This window comes from Schistocerca gregaria, chromosome 2, assembly GCF_023897955.1.
Source record: "Schistocerca gregaria isolate iqSchGreg1 chromosome 2, iqSchGreg1.2, whole genome shotgun sequence".
Lineage (NCBI taxonomy): Eukaryota > Metazoa > Arthropoda > Insecta > Orthoptera > Acrididae > Schistocerca > Schistocerca gregaria.
This window is the reverse complement of record NC_064921.1, coordinates 591,452,495-591,471,339: the sequence shown is the minus strand read 5'-3', so window position 1 is coordinate 591,471,339 and position 18,845 is coordinate 591,452,495. Positions and strand designations below refer to the sequence as shown.

Genomic DNA, 18,845 nt, shown 5'->3' with positions numbered 1-18,845 from the left:
GGGCTCGTCCGGGATTTGAACCCGGGACCTCTCGCACCCTAAGCGAGAATCATACCCCTAGACCAACGAGCCATGCTGAGAACATGTTCGTGTGTGCTATAGAAAGTGCAGAAAGCGTGACCCACTTCCGTGCAACAGGCGGCACTCTACTGCTGCTGCTGCTGCTGCTGCGGTCGCCAACACTGGCTGCCAGCTCAGCTGCGACGGGCGAGGCTGCTGAGGTATGCCGAGCTGAGTCTGGCTGTCCCTACTTCAGAAAAGCAGGAAGTAACTATGAGAGAGCAGTGAAAGCCAGTCAAGAAAAGAATTTATAATCTATGGTGTGTGCCCAAATCAATTGAATCGTTTGTTTCGTACTACTTCTTCCTATTCGTTATGTTTTCCTTACATCTTTCGGATCGTCAAGGTATTTATCCTCGCACATCGTGCGCCTCCATGCCTGCGATCGGCAGCGACATAACTATTGCCCTGGACAGGGACCTGAACACTTGCCGAAGGTGGTCGCCTCGTCGTGTGTACACCCTGCATACAGGGAGGAGCGTAGCAATAATGTACACTTCGGTATTCTTACAACTGGAGCTCCACTAAACGCTACACGTTGACACTTATTCAAATATGTGTGGTTTCCTAATGGACCAAACTGCTGAAGTCATCGGTCCCTAGACTTACACACTACCTACACAGTCTTGTACTAAGAACAACACCCACACCCATGCTCGAGGGAGGACTCGAACTTCCGGCGGAAGGGGCTGAGCATTCCGTGCGGCAACAATATTTATTCACTTTTTTTCGTCTGGGAAAAAAAGAACTGACCTGACGCTTTCATTGCCATTAGTTTACGTTAAAATTAATGCACTGTACAGTTTTGGAGCCTACGTTGTCTCATTCGCAGAGCACTCGTTTATTTTGGTACGTGTTAAAACCAAATGTCATAAACAAAATAATTTTTCTGATAGTTCATTTATGCGGGACGAAAGCTGTGAAGTTTTCGAAAAATTAGATTTTTTAATATTTCGTAATTTACAACATTTATCCATATCTGAAGAAATAAGACAATAAGCTGATTTTTATTAAATAATTCTTCGTTCGGACCAATTTCCGGAACAACTACCTTTTAAAGTCAGTGTAAAAATATATTCTAACAAAGTAACTTTGTACGATAGATCAACAGGTAAAACGTCACATCCAAGCTAACAATTGGTCAAAAAAATTTACATCACAATCACATGGTTTCTGCACATTTGATCATACTTGAATGGTATTTTTTCCGAAACCAGTCGTCAATAAAGCGTTGTTAACGAAACTCAGTTTCTTCAAAGTTATAATATATCAGTGCTGTGGACAACGTTATATATTCTTTTTTCTTCTGTGTCGAAGCGTTTTCCCTAGAAATACATCACAAAGTTTCGACGTGATGCTTTTTACACGGCTCTACCCGGGCCACGACGTTTGTTTGGGGGAAGAGACCAAACAGCTAGGTCATCGGTCTCATTGGATTAGGGAAGGATAGGGAAGGAAGTCGACCTTGCCCTTTCAGAGGAACCATCCCGGCATTTGCCTGAAGTGATTTAGGGAAATTACGGGAAACCTAAATCAGGATGGCCGGACGCGGGATTGAACAGTCGTCCTCCCTGATCATTGTTAGATCCTTGGGTGTTTTATATTCTTACAGAATAAAAATTGTATTTTGTGAATAATAAAAATTGATTGCGTAAATTCTACGCCTCTATGTAACCAAAGTGACTGCTTTTGATGCAAGCATAGCTTACACGCAAAAACATGAAAAACTTCGTAATTATTGCAGTTTTGTTTGTACTCAACAGAAAGTTCACCATGATGAAAGGCAATCGTTTTATCTTTTTATTGATAATTAGAAAATTGTTAATGGACAACGGAAACATATTTTATATAACTTCGACAACACACTGAATCGATGTTCGATATATTTCTCTTCTGCTTTTCTTTTTCTTTATTTTACCTTTTTGCGAAATTACGTTTTCTAGCGCGACATGACAAACCAAAATTGTTTTCTTTTTTTCTTTTACTACTGCATTCCTCTTTTCCACATTGCGAATCAATAATTCTCGAATGAAACCTGAAGTAAACTTTGATAATTTCTGTTTTGCTATGAATACTGTTTCTTTTTAAGCCGCAGACAGGAGGATAACTATGTAGAACAAAAATGTTCTGTAGATAACGTGGCGCTTCATAAGCCTTACTCTGTTTCTAGACACTTCACTGCTTCCCGTTTCTAGGGGAATCCTGTAAGACAGTGGTGACATAAGTAAAGAAAGGAATCGTTATGAGGAGGTAATGCCTGATAGCTATGCATCACATCTAACATACAGGTAATCCGGGTACAACCGTGAATGTCCAAAGCTACTAAGAAGACTACCATAGTCTACACATACTTCTAATAGTCGACGATAGACAACAGAATTCTTACAACTCTAGGTGCAGGCATTAACTGAGACTATCACACGATCTAAGCATTACTTATTGTGTGACACTTATCGGCACTGAAGAGCGCTGTTTCTCAGCTGGCGGGTGCGTGGTGCGCATCGTTTTTCTGAAGATCTGTAATAGCCTAGAACAGGGGCCGCCAAATTACGACCCATGGGCCAACACTGGCCCGCAAACACTATCAATCCGGCCCAACGTACCGGCTCAGGCATGTGTAGTATCCGACCCTCCGCGTTTTCTTTTTATTAAAGTCGATCTTTGCTTATCTCGCAGGTCCAATAACGAGTGATTAACACTGAGTAGAACGTGTAAGAAATTGCCTCGCCTAAAGAACGATGTTTCCCATAAACGATCTTTTTAGTGTTATTTTTTATGTCTTTTATAACCATTTCAAGAAGCGCTTACCGGTCTCGCTGACCACTATGATTGAAAGCTGAGTCACACTTTTCCCGTAAACCACGGCTCTGTAAAGTGGAAGATCAGAGTGCTGCATTCAGTCAGCCGTAACGATCGCAATACGCCTCACGCTGCAAATGCTATCATCCCTAACCACTGACATATAATGTAGTTGAACATTTTGACTGTAATTAATTATATAATATATCCTGAAATTTACTGTACTTAAGAGATACATATAGCAGAGTTACACAATGAAATTAAGCATTATAATAATAAGTGATTTGTGTAGCTATAACTTCGCAAATACAGTTGTTTGCAGCTGTCGATAAAGTTTACTAGTTGAAATTATCAGCAGCGATTTCAAAAACTCATCTGTTAGTTTACATCTGTAAAACATTTTTTTATGTTTCATTTTGAAAAAAAATTTTCCACCGATGTATGTAGTGCCGAAGTCAGAGAAAAGCCACGATTAATGCAACTGATGATACTGTGTGAGCGGAAGACTAGTATAAAATTCAGTTAATGATGGACTGAAACAGTCATCTTCATAAAAATCGCTACATTGCAAATTAACCATTACCATTTGAAGTTCTGGGGTAAGAGGTTTTATAGTGGCGTTAAAAGGATTTTGAAAAATGTTGGTATATTTTGCAGTTACATCAAAATCTCAAAATCGACTCATAATTTATTTTTAAAACATACAAAGTTTCAAAATGCGAAATCTACCGGAATTGGTGTCTCTCATTGCTGACGGAATGTTTGGCGTGCATTAAAATGCGTGAAACATTTTTTGTTAAGGCAAGATTGGAACAAAACAATTTTTGTGTAAGGTATTTAATAAGTGTATAAATCACTCAGCAACTGGTTTAATCCTTACAATTTTAAATTAAGGTTCTTCGTATGTTTAGTTTTTTGTATAAAATAACTTACGTAACCCTTCATTTGTTTTGTAAGGTAGCCAGAGGAAATTTCTTTCATTCCAAAAAATTTCGATTGTTGTTCTGAGCTCAAGAAATCACGTCGGAGCCTTTCCATAGCTAAGCCAGCGTGCTGCTATACAATAGAGTAAGCCATTTCTTCAGTCTCTTCAATAAACTCGCGGAACTAACGTTGTGTGAAAGTATGTGATCTTGTATAATTAACAACTGAGATAACGGACTTTAAAGCATCTTACGTATCCAAGCATTTTCCGCACAAAGACTGTTGATGCGTGACGCAATGTACAATTGTTGGTTTTGATCCAAAGTTATTTTCTACCGCGTTTGGCACGAGAGCAAAGACACCTTTGTTTTTTGCAAACATGTTTTTACCACCATCTTCAGCGCTGACAACCCTTAAGGTTTTCCTCTGAAGCCTGTTTTATGAACAGCATTTTCTACTTACTTAAAAAGTTCTTCTCCCCTAGCCGTGCCGTGAATGGTATGAAAGTGAAGATGCTCTTCGTAAACTTCATAATTTTTTTTATCATTAGAATAAAAACTAACAACTGTGCACTATCTGAAATACCTTTTGGTGCATCCAAAGACAAAGAGAACCATTCTCAGTGTCGATATTACTCATACAACTGAGTTAATTTATTTTCAGCAATATCGTTTACATTTCGAGTTAGTGTAAGCTGACACAGTGGTGTTTTTAAATAAATTAGGTTCTCTGCATACTTTTCTTCAATGCCATCCTTTATTAATTTGCCGTCAGTACACGACGCACGGAAGTAACAAGGCAAGGTATCATAAATGAGCGTCACTTGTGGCATTTATTTTCAGCCATTTGCAGGGTGGGCGAGAGTCTCGTTACCCCTGTTTAGTAATAAATGTTATGCAGATATGTAGCTATGTTACTTCTTATAAGTTGTTTGAATCGATCATTATAATTGTTTACACAGTAGCAGTAGCAGCAGCAGTAGCAGTCGAGTTTTGATTTGAATCCATGGCAAACGTGAGCGGTCATAGTCACGTTAGTGAGGAGCGCTTAGCGAGAACAGTGTGGGTGCACGAATGGCAGTACACTGGGGACACAAATGAGACAGATTATGGAAGCATTGCAGAGCAGATTTAATAAGGCTCCACCCCGAAAGGCGAAACTTCTGAACTGGGAAAGACCTCTTTCGCATTTGGTAGTGCTAAAGACTGGCTGCGAAGTGGAAGGAAGAAGAATCGAGAAGAAACATGTACCGGAGTTTGTGTTTCGACTGAATCACCTCCTATGAAGCCGACACTTAAACGTGCTTCGAAACTCGGTATACCGTGGACAACAGTGCGAGATCATATGAAACAGACATTCAGCTCAGACATTTTCGACCGACGATCGTAAACGTGTTATCAGATGCAGATCGGATTGAGCTCGGTTTAGAACATCGTACTTTGTTAATTCAATTTACATATGTAGAACCGTGAAAAATTATATTTTCAGATGAATGTGCCATTATCGCAGCTGATGTGCTTGGAAATACTGTCGTTTGGGCCAAAGAGACTCATTACACAGTCGGGTCAGAAAGAACCCGACTCACGTAATGATAAGGGAAGCGGTAACATCACATTGCTTGGACTGTGCTTCTTTGAAGGCACTTTGAATGGTGCAGATTATTTACACATGTTACAAACGCGGTTAATACCTCAGCTTGAGGAATTGGGCCTCACAGAATGCATATGGATGTAGCAAGACGGAGCGCCTCCTTACCACTCTCTCGCAGCGTGCGAGTTCGTAAATGAACAGTTTCCAGGACGGTGGACATGTTGTGGTTCACCAGTTCCCTCGAAACGGCCAGAAAGACGTCCTGACCTCACAACTCGTTATGGAGAGGCATTAAAGCGCATATATCTTCACGTCGTTATGCTACAAACGAAGAACTCAGCTATGCTGTTAAGTATGCATTTCGCACTATAGTACCGGACATACTCAAAAATTTGTCAAGAAGACCCTGGGTCTACAGAAATGTGTTTACACAGGATGGGGAACATACCAATATATTGGGCATATAATATGCAAGTAAGTACTTGTGCTAACACAAATACAATCAATTAGTTTTCTATACTAGGGGGAATGGGGATTTCTCGCCTACCCTGTACATGAAATGATATCAGGCCTACAGCTTAAAGTCAAACAATAGGCTTTTCACGGTGTGATGACTTCTACAGTGCCACACTGTTGTCAGCTCATAAAGATTGGTAGCAGCAGCAGCGGTAGGCGTCACGAAATGTCCTGAATGGTACCAAGGAGTTCCAAGCATTACTGGGTCTCAAGAAAACTTAAGACTATAGCTAGGTCTTGGCACTTGGGACTTAGTGGAAGAGCCAGTATGGCCCTTAGGCTAAAATGTTTGGAGACCTCTGGCAGAGAGGAATACTCTCTATGGTGGGGAGGGGGGGGGGGGGAGCGGGAAAGGGGGGGGGGGACAGTACCGGCGTAGGTGTTGAGGAGATCTGATGTGCTCATTCCTGGTCCATGGTGAATTTGTGGGGCGCTTGGTATCAAATGACGGAGACTGCAATCGTTTACTATCGGACACAGAAGAATATCTGCCTACGAAGATTTTATGATCTCTGTAATCAGGTTATGAACTTTTCTAAACAGAATTGATTCCTTAAGAAGGAATTTATTGACATAGCAGAAAGATACAGCTTATTCGACTGATTTATGTACAGTAAAAATTGAAGAAATGACATGGCAACTGCTTAGAGATAATTTGATGAGAAACAAAATAAATTGTTACTTACCTTGTAAAACAAAAAAGGAAAAGAAAAGTTGTGTCGAGCGCGATTCTATCACTGTCCTCACTCTGATGTATTGTTTACATTCGAAATTACTTGTAGAGATTTCACAAATAGATTTCTGTAACATGTTAAAAAAATGGTTCAAATGGCTCTGAGCACTATGGGACTTAACTTCGGAGGTTATCAGTTCCCTGGAACTTAGAACTACTTAAACCTAACTAACCTAAGGACAACACACATATCCATGCCCGAGGCAGGATTCGAACCTGCACCCGTAGCCGTCGCGCGGTTCCAGACTGAAGCGCCTAGAACGGCTCTGCCACTCTGTCCGGCTAACACGTTCATTCCAGATTGGCTGCTAGTACCTATTCCAAATCCAAAAACTCAAGAATATCGCCATGGGAAATGGTCATCAAATGAAGTGCTAAATTAGAAATTTAAAAGATGGACCTAAAGAACTTTGGTTTCAAAAGTAAAAGTCCAGATTATACGTAGCTTTATAAGCTACAGCAAAGAAGTTTTTCATTGTGTTCCCATCATGATATTTAACCGAAAGAGGATTTAGTGCAGTCAGAAATTTCAAGACAAAGAAAAGAATAAGGTTGTCAGTAGTGGGACATGGCGATTGGAGATAGGTGGCACTTTTCACCACAGGGCTTTTAACAGCTATTCAATAAATTGAGGCCAATGTCGTAAGCAGTTAAATTGGTTGCTAGTGTCTTCCTGTTTGGCAAAGAGACACATCACTATAGAGCGCGAAGCTCAATTACAAATAACTCATCTGCAGGTCGTTTTCAATAGTTACTCAAGTGCAGAATAGAATAAATGAAAATAAGTGTTACGGAACAGATAATATTCATCTCTGAAAGATAGCGAAACATATATCAGTTCTATGGTTCGTCTATGCTCCGCCGAGGTGGGTTTATTAAACCAATACTAAAAATAAGACAAAATTAATGGCTGATGCTAAGTTAAAAGCGAAAGGGGAGAGACAATTTTTCCTATCTTTTCGGCAGAATGCAGGTGCATCACAAAATATATGGGCTTGTCCGGTTTTTTTTTTTAGCTTCAGACTGTTCTACAATATTCACTGTATTTGTTAGGGGCGGACGTCCCATGAACCCGTTCAGGTTCTTCGTTGGTTCGTTCACTCCGTTTTTTTTTTTGTTATTACAGAGGACTGATAACCTTCTGACCGAACACGTGGGCTACCGTGCCGGCTAGAATTTGAACCCGGGACCTACCGCATCCGCAGCGAGAATCATACCCCTAGACGATCGAGCCACTCAAAACTTCGGCTGAGTACAGATAATCACAGGACAAAAACAAACGGCACAGAAAACTGCGGCGGCGTGACATGTTGAACCATTACTTTCCTGTCTTTCACCTCCGTTCACGACCTGCACTGTCTTCTCTTCATATAGTTACGTATGAACTTACCTGACTATGTCTCTGATGATTGTCGTAACGAAGTGTCAAATAAAGGGTGATCCTGTGATGAAGTTAAAAACTTTCAGGGATGACGCAGAAGGGTAAATGTGTCGACGTAGCTGAATGGGGCCCCCGTCCGAGAACGATCGAGTCGAAAGTTAAAAGCGAAAATCCCTCTGGTACCGTGAGGCTCTTCCATTTTCCATTCCTTATTTTGGGAGAAAGTAGTATGAACCAGAACAAGAAAAGAAATCGTGGTAAACATGGCTGCAAGACGCATACCTTTAGAGCCGTGAATTCTTGTTCAGTAGAAGAGATGTGTTCCCCAGCAGCAAAGAAGAACAGAGCATATGTTTACTGAACTGATGTTCTTTTTTCAGTCCATGCTACCACCTCCAAAAATATGGATAGCAAAATCTTGGAGTAGAAAACATAACTTTTCAGAGGTAGAAGAACGTCTTTGACTTATAACTTTTGACTAAGTCGTGGCCAGGTCAGGGTCCGTTTCTGGAAAATGAGTCATTTATCTTTTTCAATCATTCCTGGAATTTTGTAATATCATCACAGAATCACACTGCATAGGATGTCACAAACATTCAGGCTCAAAATTAAATAGATCACGGACGATCCGAAACTGAGTAGTTCGAGATAAGGGGAATAATGGTCAGAAACGAACTTCTGTTTTCTTTTTATGCAAACAAATTTGGCCTACTTGTATTTGTTTATCATCTCTCATGTAACACCGATGATTTTTAGAATTATTGTAATTCCAGGTATTTTATTGAAGTTATTTCAGTTGATACACTGCAGGAGAGCATCATTTTAGTGATTAAATTGGGAAGTGTTGATCTCCATCGCCAACTTTCATTGTGCGATGAGGCTGAGCACGTCGAGCGAAGTCAGTAATGACGTGATGACAGTTTAAAAGCGTGTCGAAGATTCCTTGTGGAATTTGTGAAGTCCTCAGGCGGTGTGATTCTTGCTGGATAGAAAGATCTTCATTTCTCTGCTGGGGCACTCTGTGGGAAGGACGAGCCTATCCAGTGTCCAGAAACAGTTCTATCTATTTTGCAATATTACCACTGGATCATCTTGGAAAAGGAAGAATTGTTTGGGCTGCGAAAGGTCGCTTCCACTGGCAGCAGAGCCTGGATCATCTTGGAAAAGGAAGAATTGTTTGGGCAGCGAAAGGTCGCTTCCACTGGCAGCACAGCCTGGACTCGTTAAAAGTGGGTGAATACGGTGGAGAAAGGGGGTAAACCGAGCGAAGGCCCAAGGTGTCCTTACTATAACATATTGTCTTTCCTGCACTCCAGGAACGAAGCTGACAGTCGGCGAAGGCAGCCGGATATGTCACTGTGCTATGGCCGCCCCAGGGCGGTAGCTGGATCGTAGCCAACGGCATTTGGAGCACACGACAACTGATTGTAAGGAGTGGCGTGTGCGGCGTCACCAAGTCGGTACCGTGCCAGGGCGAGTGCTGCGCGTAGTCCCACTGTTCAAAAATGGCTCTGAGCACGGTGGGACTTAACATCAGTCCCCTAGAACGTAGAACTACTTAACCCTAACTAACCTAAGGACATCACACACATCCATGCCCGAGGCAGGATTCCAACGTGCGACCGTAGCGGTCGTGCGGTTCCACACGGAAGCGCCTAGAACCGCTCGGCCACATCGGCCGGCCATCCCACTGTAATCTTGGAGAAAACAGTGGGTTTTAGCCAATACTTTCAACTTTCTTCCTCCCAAAACTGGGTACCAGCTCCGAGATCCTCTGCAAGAACCAATACTCTGATTCGAAGACGTAAGTATTAAAGGGCTACGGTCAGGTTGGAAAATTCCAGTCTTAACAATCTAAAATTGGTTCATATTTAAGTTCCCTTTTCTCAGAAGATATTCGGAACAATAAATTGAAAAAGGAAAAAAATGTCACCTGCAGATTACCTATTTCTGACCACTGTAACAGAGGGATTGTGAAAGTTTTGATTAGCATAGAGGTAATGGTTATTTTTGTGAAAAGGTAACATAATAATCTGTCTACTCTTTTTATGTATGAGGCCCTAACTTCTTTCAGATTTACAAAAAAAGGAACCCCTTTGCTAAAACATGAGCACTACACCAGTGAGTACAGCCTGTAATTTTGAACTAATTAAAGCAAATATGAACTGAGAAGAAGTACACGTTCATCTTAAAAAATACAGTTTACTGGAAAAAGGCATTAAAGTTGTCAGTGCCCCATATAATAAGCTGTCAGTTGCTTCTTGCATTTCATCTTGCGGTTATCTTCTCCCTGCTCATCTGCACTGTCTTCCCTTTGTTTCAAGGTTTCTAACAGCTATCTCTGATGGTCTATGTCTTTCTTTAGCTAAATTTAACAGTTCTCCCACTGTGAAACAGCCAACAGGTTATTTTCAAGACTTCACACATTGCAACATTTCTTTCATTGAGCATTACCACTGCATCAAAGACGCCAAAACGCAGTGTACTAGCTGACACAAACACTGTCTTGTTACTTCTGGCCCACTTCTGGCCCAGATTATGCTGCTGGTGGACTTGTTAGGATTCTGAGTGAGGCCATGAAGACACTTCAATTGTCTTACATCTGAAAAATGTTTGAAAGTTCCCTTCAAGATCTCTACTATGACATAAAGTATACCTGGTTTGTGAATAAATTTCCCACCATTTTACTCTCTTCTGTGGTATTTTCATCATGGATCACTTCCTGGAGGTCGTAGGCTATGAATGGGTGTATCGTCCGTTGATGAGAGCTCAAACAAAACTGCCCATACAGCTTTTCTCACATCTGCAACAGTAATAAAAGTTTGAGTGAATAGCATGCCATAATAATTTTGAGTTTTATCTGTGACAACATCTAAGAGTCTATTCTTACCATCTAGCCCATGTATGCAGTTTTCAGTTGTCGCAGCCTCATATTTACTTTGTAGATGACTTATGCACTCCAGTTTAGTGAGAGTTAAATTTTATCTATATGGCTTCTCTTTCTCAACTCCTCTAAAAACTTTAGGATCCCCAGTCCCTAAGTAATTCCCTTGGATGCGGGTGATACAAAAAATAAAATTTCTGTCTGATAACTGTCAAATGTACATAGTCACAACCGCACAGTGTTTCATTTAAATGAATAAGTAAGAAATAAGGCAAAATTATATAATACGTTCACAAAGAGGGGGTGCCATTACGCCCCATTGTCAGCAACATCAGGGCACCTACATCTTTGTTGGGCAAATACCTGACGAGAATATTAAGTCCATATGTGGGTAAATGCCCTCATCACATCCGTAATTCCGTGTATTTTGTTAAACGCTTGACAGCTTTAGGTTGGATGAGTCAGATATCATGGTGAGTTTTGATGTTGTTTCCTTGTTTACGAGGATACCCCTGCGAGAGTCACTAGAATTGATTAGCCAGAAGTTTGACGAGAAGACCACTGAACTTTTTAGGCATGTCTTGACTTCCACGTAATTTCTTTTTAATGGAGAATGCTACGAACAAACGGAGGGAGTCGCCATGGGTAGCCTACTCTCGCCGGTGGTAGCGAATTTGTACATGGAGAACTTCGAGGAGGAAGCCCTGTCGTCATCCGAATGGAAACCTACTTGTTTTTTCCGTTACGTGGACGACACGTAAATTACCTTTCCTTGACGTCTTGGTCAAGAGAAGGGCTGATGGCACCCTAGGTCATGGGGTGTATCGGAAGACAACGCACACTGATCTGTATTTGCACTCAGACAGCTGCCACCACCCTTCACAGAGGAATGGGGTTCTAAAAACTCTAGTACATCGGGCGCGCACTATCTCTGACGCAGAGAGTCTACCTCAGGAATTGGAATATCTGAGAACTGTATTTCGAAAAAATGGGTACTCAGAGTGGCAGATTGAACGTGCTCTCCGCCCAACCACTACAGCACAACCTGTGGAGATGAATGAAATTACGAGGGAGGAGGTAGACACTGAGCTTATTCCAAATACAGGCGCACTCTAGGGGAAAATCGCCCGCATTTTGAAGAAACACCGGGTCCTCCGAATAAAACTCGTGCACTGATGGGGAGCGCCAAAGGTGACCGCGGTTTGTGGAAGGCCGACGTGTACCAGATTCCGTGTCAATGTGGCAAGTCGGATATTGGTTAGACGATGCGTACCGTCGAGGATCGATGCCGTGAACACCAGAGGCACACTCGACTGATGTATCCGGGCAAGTCGGCGGTCGCTGAACGTTGTTTGTCGGAAAATCACGCTATGGAGTATGAACGCACGAGGATTCTGGAACAGACGTCGAGATACTGGGACAGCGTTGTTAGAGAGGCCATAGAAATTCGCACCAATGACGACCTCATAAACCGTGACTGTGGCTATAATCTTAGCAAGGCTTGGGAACCAGCGATTGGGTTAATCAAGAGTAAATCGAGCAAACGTATAGTTGTGACGACCACGGCGGACAGTCATCACACCGACGTCATCTCAGACGTTATCTCAGACGCCGTCGCAATCTGTTCCACCGCGCGACCGTGACGCGGGGCGGGGACGGAGGGAGTGCGCCGCGGGCGGAGGGTATTTAAATCGGCCGCCGCCGCGACCGAACCCAGTTCCCCCTGAGCAGCCATAGCGTACGGATCTCCGTACCGGCACGTTCACAGGAGCTCAGTCCACCAGTTCCTCATGATGGCGACATGTGTGATCGCCGAAATATTGTGCCCGTTGGAAACTGTAGACCGGCAGTACACCCGTGGATACATATGTATCATATACGGTTGCAGAGGGAAATTTTCAAAGATTAAGACCAGTGAAGAAAACAAAAATGGAAAACGTCAAGATTTCCACCTTCCCAGCACCTCTTAGTTACTTGAGAAATGTTGTGAACTTCCTAATGCAATGGAAAAAGCGCACTTTCCTCTGAAAATATTAGAAAACATACACGTAATGCATTTTATTGTTTGCTACCTGCGACAACAGTAGTCACACATTGTATTTGCTTTCAGCATTTCTGTACGTTGCAAATATTTGTTACTGGGTAAGTTTTAGACTAGGTCCGTTGCATGTTACTTTGTGTCAGTTTCGCAGTTCTTAGGATCTGACAAGATTAAAATAACGGTAGCATTGAAAATGAGATCTGCACTCTTTGGCCAATCTGTGAAAGAGACTTGACAATGTTTTGTATATAAACGCCACATGAACAAGTGTCTATTAAGCATTGGGATCACGATCTCCAACATGGAGATAAAGAAGAAACCTCTCAGAGTGAATTGTCATTCTCTATGTAGTAAATTATGTATGGCTTCGTTTATTAAAGTTCACGATTGGGTACAATAATTATAAAGTCCTTTCTAGCACTGGTGATGTTTACTGTAAGCGGGATAAGCAGCGACGTTAACTCATTTTTACTGAATCTGTGCATATGGTCTTTAAGACAACAACATGATTAAGTGTTTCAAATTGTTGTTGCAGGGTTCAAGTTATTTCAGACAATTATATTTGAAAGTTCAATTTTAAGCACCGCAAATCGTAGAAAAGTGCCTAAACAACTTTTGGAAACAATAGTTGACTATACTCGTTTCTTCTGAGACACACACCATGGTAAAGATCTGAATGTAATCACTTCAAATGCAATCACTTAAAAAAAATATATTTTCACAAACAATTATCCTGAAATGAGGAGAGAAAGACCCGTAAATCTCAGCTCACAGAAGTGACATTTTCAAAGGAAATGCAGATTTCTGCAAAATTAGTGATGTATCTTTTCTTTTCTAGTTTTAACTACTGAATGTTTGCTTTTCTGATTTAAAAGCTCTTTTTTTCATTTCTATTCAGGCTCTATAAGGGGTACATTGCACAAAAGCTCGAAAATGATGCAAGTAATTTATGTTTAATGTGACGTTTCTGAAAAATGTGTGTGGTTTGTAATCCCCATTCCCTCGTCCTGTATAGTGTAACGTAATCTCCGTGACATGCACAACGTATGACGGGTAATAAGTCTCCACCAAAATCTCGTACTGCAATTACTAGCATAAACTGCTAGTGCAGTCACGCCTGTGGCTATCACTTGGGCTGTGACGTCACTAAAGGCAAGGCGAGGCCCACGAGAAAGGCAGGCTTTGCTGCGTACGTCGTATCACGTGACGCTTCAGGTCTTACGAGGGCCAGCACCCGTCTCCGGCGGGGAACGAGTAACTATTTCAGACGTGTTTAACAATCCTTGACTGCGTGTTTAAATACATGCTAGAACTCGATAGCACAACAAAATCGAGACCTTCAGTCGGAGTCTTTTGAATTAAATATTGATTTCCCGTGGGTCTTGCACGAAACCGAGCGTTCCTGAGGTGTCGCGGACAGGCCTATTAGTGTGACGTCACAAGTTCGTTGCAGGGCCCATTTAACTCGTTGGCCCCAAGGCAAAGGCCTCATTTCGCGGAGGCCTCTTCCGCAAACTGGTCGCATTTGTTGGCTTCTTTGGTCACAGTTGAAATATTACTAATTGTGCTCATATTCCTTAAATATCTACCTTTCATAGTAGTTTGGTAGTGGAGTGGCTAGAACAAACGACTGTGATTTACGTTACCCAGAGAGCATGTTAGTGCACTCTGGCCACAACTAACGTTCGTTATATTTTTCCTGATATGAATGTCATACAAATTCGGTTGTTAGCAACTCAGTGCGAGAGTACACTGAAGAAGGTGTAAGAAGCGTTCGTTTAGAACCTAGAACCACAGGTGCACAAGCACTCTTTTCGGCAACCCTTACACTGGTAACTCAGTGCCCGCTGTCTACCATAATGGTCGGGGCTCGGAGAAAAACGGGGCAGGGTTGTTCATAAGGGTATGACCAGCATTTTAGTAAAAGCATTTAAATTGATAGCCATATTAATTTCCAAATTTAGTAGCCAATATTTAAAGAGACTAAGAGTCTAGAAAATGGGACGATATTATAACAGATTAGGAGCTTCGTTTAACACTGGGTACTTTTCAGTTGCGTTCCTGAAGGTCAGACCACGTGGTTTGTGGCCTGACTGTCTGTAGAAAACGTTCCAGCCAGGGAAAGACGTCCTCTCCAAGTCTGACCACATCTGTTGCCAACAACAAACTGGAGAAGGTTCCTACGTCCTGAGGTGAAACCGGTAAAACATAGCAAGTTGAGGGTAGGCCAGGCAGAGGATTTCTTATGCTCCTCTACGAAAGAAACTAAACGAAACTACGACTTTCGCGAACATAGGTGGAGACGACAGAAACATGAAGATACAGCACTATCTTCATTTATGTACTCCTAGATCCGTAGTCTGCAGACTAGTGTTTACGACAGTGGACTTCTCGATTTTATACCGTATAATTATGAATGTGTAAAGATGCGAAAGTTTTTGCTATTACAGTTGTTAATGGCATGTCACATCTAATTGTGAAACTTTTGGGGAAGGGCTTTTTACATCATGTATTTGTCTGCTTTATAATTTATTGTAAGTTATACAAAAACGCTGGACGAAGTAATGACCTAAACAAAGTATATAATTTATTTAAATAAGGCAACAGTGATACAGTGTAAATGCACTAACAACCATTGAGCGGAAGAAGAAGGGTGGAGAATATGTTACAATACTGAATTACAAGAATTGATACAAGGTAGGGACATAGTAAAATATGTGAAATCACAGCGAATGCGATGGCTAAGAGACTTGGACTTCACCAAGGGCTGTAGCGCTGCTGAAGGAGATAATTTTATTTTGGAGATAGTAGGCATTTGTTACATTCAAGAGGGGGGGGGGGGGGCGGAGGTGGCGAAGAGAATCTAAATAATAGTAATGACAGAGTATTCTTTTGGAAAACTTAGACAAAGGTATTTTTGGGGGGATGTGGGGCGTGGGATGGGGGGGGGGGGGGGGGAGGGGCGGCGGACAAGACAAAATCATATTCCGACCTTGTCATAGGCCGTAATCGGGTACCACCTTTCAGAGGACAAATATTGAGATTTGATATAACTTGACTTCAACGACAAATTAGTATTGTCAAAGTAAATGAACAGCAGCTTTTTAACTTTTATGTCATATTTTGATCATCTACTTTGGCCTAATTCAAGCACTGGTAGACGCGAGCGCCATTAAGAGTGAGATGAGAGCAGAAGACGCAAATTATAAGTCAAGCACTTCATTTTTAGCAGTCGTCACCGTAAAGACACAGTAAGTAACTATGAGTAAATCAGAGATACCTACGGCTCTAGCAAACTGCAAGAGGTTTGCAATTTGCACGAAGCTAGCAATATGATACAAAAACATGGGCTCGTCCGGGATTTGAACGCGGGACCTCTCGCACCCTAAGCGAGAATCATACCCCTAGACCAACGAGCCGCTCGTGAGAGTAAAAGCCTTTCTCTTGCGTGAGACGCAGCGAGGCGGTCCAGACGCTAGCAGAGCGCGGCGCGCGCTCTGCTGCCGCCAGCGGCTCCTGTGTTCCGCTCTGCCCGCCTTTCGCGAGGCGAACCGCAGCTGTGACGCACACGTGTACAGGCCGGGCGCACGTGTTGCAAGTCTGGCAGTAAGTTGGCGTCACGCAGTAATGATCAAGCTAACTTAATTGCAAACTGCAGCATTATCTGACAAATCTAGTATTTTTCTCCGCTCTGCTCAAACGTTAGGTGAGGAAGGAGATTGAGAGTTTGACGACTTCAGCATACTTTAGACATGAAACATAAGCCTGCATTAGAATGACAGAGGAAAAATGAGAATACTCGTCTTAAAAATACAAGCCTAACGCGTGTGCATTAAATTCTATCATCTCATTTTCATCCTGACTTTTATGTATTTTAAAAAGACACCAATTCACATAAATTTCTGTAGTTTGTCTCCTAGGGACGCCGAATGCTACAAAAAAGTAAAGTCGTGTTTCGTGGTTGGCTGGCAGACGCAGAGATGGGGGTTCAGGCAACTATTAGGAAAGCATTTTCCTGTCCTTCCTGTACACTGGCACCTTTCGTTGTGAGAGACGAGTTTGAAGCGTATCTGATAAGTGCAGAAGACTGAAATCGGTGACTGTAGTGTGGTGTCATGTTTGCATTGTATGATAATCAGAGAAGGGAGAAGGTGAGAAGCGGTACCATCAGGAAAGGGGGTAACGTTCCCACCTGATGAACGAACCACTACCGAATTTGTCACGTGCCCTCACTCCTTGAGACACTGCGGAGAGGTTTGGAATTTAATCGAGGATCCGGTGCAAAGTCTGTTGACCAGGACCGGCGTCCTCATGTCCCCTTTCGCCGAAAGACGAAGGCAAAGTTGCAAACATCGCGTGGCATACCTGGCCGGTTACCCGGCGACCATCGATGTCACTTAAGTGTCGTGATCTGGCGGGAAGTGGTGTATTCAATAAGTAAAGTCCATTGACTATCATATGCTACTAAAACAGTGAGCATTATCGAGAAGCAAATGTCACTTGGTGACGAACAGCGTAAGTCCACGCGTCTGGCTTATTGAGTCCAATACCCGCGATCCGTTTGTTACGGTGAAGAAAGATGCCACGTAGGGAATGCTACCTAGAAGAAGGCTTGTAATTTTTCAAAAATTTCCTGTTCAGCAAGCTGCCAAGGGAAAAGAACGGAACGTTGAACATCATATCATTCTCCAAGAGAAATACTTATCTTTTGCAAAAACATGAACGATAGAGGTCGGTTCGAACTGCACGTATTTCCCTTGTAAGAGGAGGGATTTAAGACAGTTCACTCGTAAGCACGAAAAGTGTTATAAATAAACTTCTGTATCAATGTATCGTGCGATTTGATCACATGGGGAGCGGTTTCAGCTTCCCTGTTTCCAGATATTCGCAATATAGGCAAAGTCAGTCAAAAACACTGCCTGTTGTGTATACCCACTTTCGTTGACAATCGTCCTTTATTCTTCAAAGTTCATTACATAAGAAAATGTCCTTGTAGATGGATGAAATATAACCTATCAACAGAGTACGGGCCAAGGCTGACATCTGCTGCACTCCAATTATAACCACCCTGGATGTGGTACATTACGTGATTCAAAGTAATGAATAGAATGCTTGTACAAACGTCAATGTGTTGAATAGCAATTTGCATAGATCGGCACTCCTAGCCATGTCCTTCTGCACATGCTTTGCATGTCGACGCGTAGTTCGTTGTGACAGCTTTAGAACAGAGAGGGTGGGGCGCACATCACTAGCTACCTGATCAGGCAGACGCGAGAGGGCAGCTGAGGTTGTTGCATTTACAGTGGCTTGCTTACTCGTCAACACTCACCATAACCAAATTACTGACGTGCGAGCGCAGCCTTGGGTAACAGCTAGTTAACAATAAAGAAAATAGAACAAGCATTCGATCATTATGTTTGTGCTCTTTATCTAACGAACCAGAATCACCAATCGCTAATAATGGAAATAATGTAATTCCACGAGTAATGGCAAGTGAGCACATAAAAGCTATTCGGGATATAAAGCGAGTTATGATCCCAGAAAATTTCAAAATTACATTCCAAGTAATTACTGTGCTAGAGCCGGCCGTTGTGGCCGAGCGGTTCTAGGCGTTGCAGTCTGGAACCGCGCGATCGCAGGTTCGAATCCTGCCTCGGGCCTGGATGTGTGTGACGTCCTTAGGTTAGCTAGGTTTAAGTAGTTCTAAGTTCTAGGGGACTGATGACCTCAGATGTTAAGTCCCATAGTGCTCAAAGCCATTTGAACTGTGATAGAAAAAGTAATACATAACCAATTTGCTTTAACACTTACAGAATGTCTGCAGAGTAAGCCAATTCCGAAAACTGGAATGCAGTACCCTACTTCATAGGAAAGAAGGCAATAAAATCACAAAAAACTGTAGTAGCTGTAATGTGCA

General features: G+C 42.2%; 2 non-coding genes across 2 annotated transcripts; both read right to left on the bottom strand.

The window, feature by feature from the left end:
* Trnap-agg (transfer RNA proline (anticodon AGG)) lies at positions 1 to 72 on the bottom strand. Its single transcript has one exon. It is a non-coding gene; the product is annotated as a tRNA-Pro (tRNA).
* A 16,203-nt stretch (positions 73 to 16,275) lies between these two features.
* Positions 16,276 to 16,347, bottom strand: Trnap-agg (transfer RNA proline (anticodon AGG)). The gene has a single exon. It is a non-coding gene; the product is annotated as a tRNA-Pro (tRNA).
* Positions 16,348 to 18,845: the final 2,498 nt, after the last annotated feature.